The sequence below is a fragment of the Microtus pennsylvanicus genome, chromosome 11 (assembly GCF_037038515.1).
Source record: "Microtus pennsylvanicus isolate mMicPen1 chromosome 11, mMicPen1.hap1, whole genome shotgun sequence".
Lineage (NCBI taxonomy): Eukaryota > Metazoa > Chordata > Mammalia > Rodentia > Cricetidae > Microtus > Microtus pennsylvanicus.
Genome location: NC_134589.1, coordinates 40989046 through 40994719, shown reverse-complemented (window position 1 = coordinate 40994719; position 5674 = coordinate 40989046).

The window sequence follows — 5674 nt, the reverse complement described above, 5'->3', positions numbered from 1 at the left end:
CTCATTTGTCTGATTTGTTTTTTTATTTTTTTGTTTGGTGGGTTTTGTTTGTTTTTGGTATGGTAATTTAAGCGATGCTAATTTTCTGTTTAAAACTTTCCTTGGTATCAATACATGACTTGAAGTTACCTTATTGAAAACTTACTTAAATGTATTCTAGCAACCCAATATTGACTTGGAGTTTTCTTAAAGCCTTTTTTTTTTTCCTTACTTCTATTAAAAATAAAATATGGTGGCAAAGGGAGAGAACCACTGTATAATTTCTGGTGCGTTGTTAAAGTCTTTTATTATTTGGTGAATGCACATGCAGTTTTCCTTTGTAGCAGAAAGGGGATTGCCTCATCTTAGAGCTGGAGCTACAGGCACTTGGAACCCACCTGATGTGTTTTTTGGGAACTGAACTGCTGAGCAATCTCCATCCCTTAGTCTGTTTCTTTATATTTTATGGGGTGTGTTGGAATTTCATGGGAGGAGGGAAGATTCCTGTTTTGTTTTGTTTTTTTTAACTTTATTTATTATGTATACAATATTTTGCGTGTATGCCCGCAGGCCAGAAAGAGGGCACCAGACCTCATTACAGATTGTTATGAGCTACCATGTGGTTGCTGGGAATTGAACTCAGGACCTTTTGAAGAGCAGGCAATGCTCTTAACCGCTGAACCATCTCTATAGCCCCGAGTTTCCTGTTTTTTATGTGGATATGTAGACCCCCCCTCCTGCTATCCTGGGGTCAGAGGACAACTTTGTGTTCCTATGTGGATTCTGACCACCCCTCTGGGGATATGTTAGTAACAGAAGGTTAACCGGTTAAAGTGAAAAGTGTATGATACAATGGAAGTGATAATTATTTCTTGAAGTAAGTCATTTATATCATTTTCTGAAAAGAAATGGGTCTGCCTGTCTCCAGTGTCAGTGACAAGTGTCAGTTGTGCTTAGAGAAAATGAAGAACAAAATCATTTGGGGGATATGATTGTGTGGAGGATCTTAAGGAAAGTACCAAGAGGAAAAATACATTTGCTAGTCGGTGTATGAGTAAATGGTGTATGAACAGAAATCTTGACCTATGTCATTTTTTTATATAAATTCACTAAAGGTAATTAATTATATGCTAGCCTTTAATTCACTAACACTGGAAGTTTATGATAAAATAAAAAATTTCCACACAAATAATAGTGTATGTGATACTTTGTCTCCTGGCTGAGGAGCATTAGTTTTTCTTCCCCAGCCCTAGAATGTATATATCTACACACATGAGACTGTTGGACTTACACTTAAAACTTTGTAGTTGAGCACCAGGTCATGGGCGTGCATACTTTTATCCCAAGCCCTGGGGAGGCAGAGACAGGCAATCTCTTGAGTTTGAGGTCAACCATCCTGGTCTACAGCACACTTCTATTACAGTCTATAAAGTTACAGAGAAATTCTGTCTTGGAAAAAATAAACATCAACAACAAAACCATTGCAGTTGAATTTTGCTTGTATGTTGTGCTCCATAAATGAGCATAAATTTCATTCTTTGCTATATTGCGTTAACTTTGTCTTCCCACATGTGCCACGTTTTAGATGACAAACTGGGTAGATCCCTAAGCTTCAGTAATGATTAATTTGATTACCGTGGTTAGTTAATCATTGTTTTATGTTTCTATGGCCTCTAGATAATGTGTGCCTGCTTCTAGCACTGCCAACACGCCAATTAACCCCCATCCCAACCCCAGGATGCTCTGGAACTCCCTATGTAGAACAGGCTGGTCATGAGCTGGCTTTAAAGGTTGAGTTACTTGTGGTGCAGTATGACAGAAGAGGTGAGGTGGTTGTGAGCTATCGGGTATGGTGTTCTGAACCAAAACTCAGTGGTCTTGACCACAAGCCTAATAAAGAAACCACTTAAACCAAACAGCTTGGCCTGATAAAGTAGCCTGTGATTCACACCTTTAATCCCAGCACATGGGGAGGCAGGCAGATGAGAGTTGAAATGGAGCTTAGGGCTATTTAGAAACCCTGTCTCCTAAATAAGGGGCAGGAGAGATGGCTGAGAGGCTTAAGAGCACTCACTGCTCAATTCACAGCAACCACATAGTTGTTCACCACTATAATGTAATCTGGTGCCACCCTTTAGTCTGCATTGCAGTATACATGCAGGCAGAACTTAAAATGCATGATCTAAAGTTACTTATATGCTAAATACCATGGTGTCTGTGTATATGGATACTTTTTCCCATGTATGTGTGTGCCACAGAAGAGGATGTCAGACCCCTGGGTTGGAATTACAGATTTTTGTGAGCTACCACATGTGTCCTAGAAATTGAACACCAGCTTGTCCTTTTTGAGAGCAATCTATGTTAACCATCTTTCCAGCTCTGAGATCAAATTTTAAATGACCCATAGTATTCTGAATTTAGAATTATACTTGTTCAGCGCCTCTTCCCCTAGAATACAAACCTTTGCTACCCGGTCTTATTTATTTCTGATACCTATATGACATACAAAGGCACTTAGCCGAGCATGTAGTTCAATGGGCCATTTTCTTTTAACTGATGCCCAGAAAATACAAGAGTGCCTTGAAACAATACCAAAGACCTTTTGTGCAGTAGAACGGGAGGGGCATGCAAGATGTAGTTTTGGTGGCGATTATAACGTAAGATAAGCTTGTGGGATAAGATTAAAATGTACTAACATGAAACCGCAAAAAAAAAAATACTCTCAGAGATCAAAAGGTCAAATGCAGATCTTGTTAGGAAAATTCTTGGGGCCCTGCGGTGGTGGCGCACGGCTTTAAGCCCAGCACTTGGGAGGCAGAGGCAGGCAGTTTTCTGTGAGTTCAAGACCAGCCTGGTCTACAAGAGCTAGTTCCAGGTCAGGCTCCAAAACCACAGAGAAACCCTGTCTCGAAAAAGCAAAAAGAAAAAAAATCCTTGGGCCACATGCTGGCCTCTGCTTCACTAAAACTTCCAAGTAGATCATATTGGATTTTTTTTAATCTTTTTGATTTTGGTTGTCTTGTCAGCCAGCCTGCCTCAAACTCAAGACATCCCTGCCTGTGACTTCCCAGTACTAGGGTTAAAGGCATGGGCTGCCACAGCCCTCCCCACTTTGGGAATTTTACTGTCGTTAAAACACAGGAAAGCTTCATTCCTGGTCACAAAACCTAAGAATGACTCTTAACTGTTGAGGTTTCTTTGTATACTTACATAATAAATACTATTAATATCTATCTTGGGTAAAGATTCCCTTATTCCATTTCATCATACTTTACCTCTTGGTGATTATATGATTTTTTTTGTTACATTGTTGCTTTTATCTTGTTTTAATAATAGAGGATGTCACTAGGTAATGGTAGTGCACGCCTCTAATCCCATTTCTTGGGAGGCAGCAGTAGGTCTATCTCTGACTTTGAGGCCAGCCTGATCTTACAAGAGCTGTTAGAGAAACCCTGTCTTGAAAAAACTAAAAAAAGCCAAGTGGTGGTGTCTCACATCTTTAATCCCAGCACTCCTGAGGCATCTTGTTTCCAGGACAGGCTCCAAAGTTACAGAGAAACCCTGTCTTGTAAAAAAAACAAAAAAAAAATGTCCCAGTTGAAAGGACTGCAAACTCATTGGTGAAAATGCCACCGTTATTCACCTGTCACTTAGATTGTGCGCATACATGGTCAAGGGTGTGGCATAAGGTTTTTTGTGTCTGTTTTGGTTTTTCAAGACAGGGTTTCTCTAGCTTTGCAGCCTTTCCTGGAACTAGCTCTTGCAGAGGAGGTTGGCCTCGAACTCAGAGATGAGCTTGCCTCTGCCTCCTGGGATTAAAGGCGTGTGCCACAACTACCCGGCAGGATCTGTTTCTTAGCTATTGCTAATTTTGTTTTCAATTTTTTTTTCAGACATTGTCTCAATTGCAACAATCTTTGAACCCTCTTGTAGTCGAGGGTCACCTCAGACTATTACATTTATTGTACTGTGTGTGTGTGTGTGTGTATACATATATATATGAGAGCATGTGTTTTATGTACCACATGTCCAGGTTACTGCTGAGAATAGAGGGTATTGGATTCTCTGCAACTGGAATTACAGATGGTTATAATGTGGAAAACCAATCTAGATCCAGTGCAGGAATAGCGAGTGTTTCTGACCACTGCGCAGTCTCTAGCCTTCTTGAGCTCTTGGTCCTTTGTGTTTGCATGCTGGGTACTGGTATCACAGGTGTGTACCTACCTCCTCTCTGTCACAACTTCATTTAAAAATTTACTCAGCATTACTGTTTGAGATAATCTGAATTATTTTAGCTGGCAATTCATGGTGGCCATTAAACCTGAAACCCTTGGGATTTCTGTGGTATAAGGATAGAAATGACACCCCTGACTTCCACATGTATCCTATGGCACTCAACACATACACTCAAATACTAAAATTTTCAGATTTAAAAAATAAACTGGCCGGGCGGTGGTGGCGCACGCCTTTAATCCCAGCACTTGGGAGGCAGAGGCAGGTGGATCTCTGTGAGTTCGAGACCAGCCTGGTCTACAGAGCTAGTTCCAGGACAGGCTCCAAAGCCACAGCGAAACCCTGTCTCGAAAAACCAAAAAAAAAAAAAAACTGGAGCCAGCAGTGGTGATGCACCTTTAATTCCAGCACTCAGGAGGCAGAGGCAGTTGGATCTCTGTTCAGCTTGGTCTATAAGAGTTAGTTTCAGCCGGGCAGTGGTGGCGCACGCCTTTAATCCCAGCACTCCGGAGGCAGAGGCAGGCGGATCTCTGTGAGTTTGAGAGATCTACAAGAGCTAGTTCCAGGACAGGCTCCAAAACCACAGAGAAACCCTGTCTCCAAAAACCAAAAACCAAAAACCAAAAAAAAAAAAAAAAAAAAAAAAAAAGTTCCAGGGGGCTGGAGAGATGGCTCAGTGGCTGAGAGCATTGCTCTTCCAAAGGTCCTGAGTTCAATTTCCTGCAATCACATGGTGGCTCATAAGCATCTATAATGATGCCCTCTTCTGGCCTGCAGGCATACACACAGACAGAATATTGTGTACATAATAAATATTAAAAAATGTATGTTCAAGAGTTCTAGGGCTGGAGAGATGGCTCAGAGGTTAAGAGCACTGACTGCTCTTCCAGAGGTCCTGAGTTCAATTCCCAGCAACCACATGGTGGCTTACAGCCAGCTATAATGAGACCTGGCGCCCCTTTCTGGCTTGCAGGCACACGTGGAAGGAATGCTATAAATATTTTTTTTTAAAAAAAGGTTCTAGGACAAACAAAAACCCGGGCATGGTTATACACCTTTTAATCTCAACCTTGGAGAGACAAAGACAGGTACAACTCTTGTCAGTTATCCTGGTCTACATCGGAAGTTTCAAACCAGCCAGGGATACAACATGAGATTGCCATGAGCTAATGAATAGCCATTACTACATGGAGAAACTACTTCAAAACAAACTGGGCTGTGGTGGTGAAAGCTTTTAATTGCAGGATTTGGGAGGCAGAGGCAGGCGGCGCAATCCTGCTCAAAAGCGAGTTCCAGTACTTGGCTCCGTAGTACTAAGAAACACTGTTGGGTGTGTGTGTGTGGCGGGGGCGGGGGGATGAACTTCCTTAAATTTAAGCTATTTTTTGAGTGTTCTCTGACAATCACATGCGCACTTTGGCATGTGTGCTCAGACATAGTTAATGGATGTGTATGTAACTGA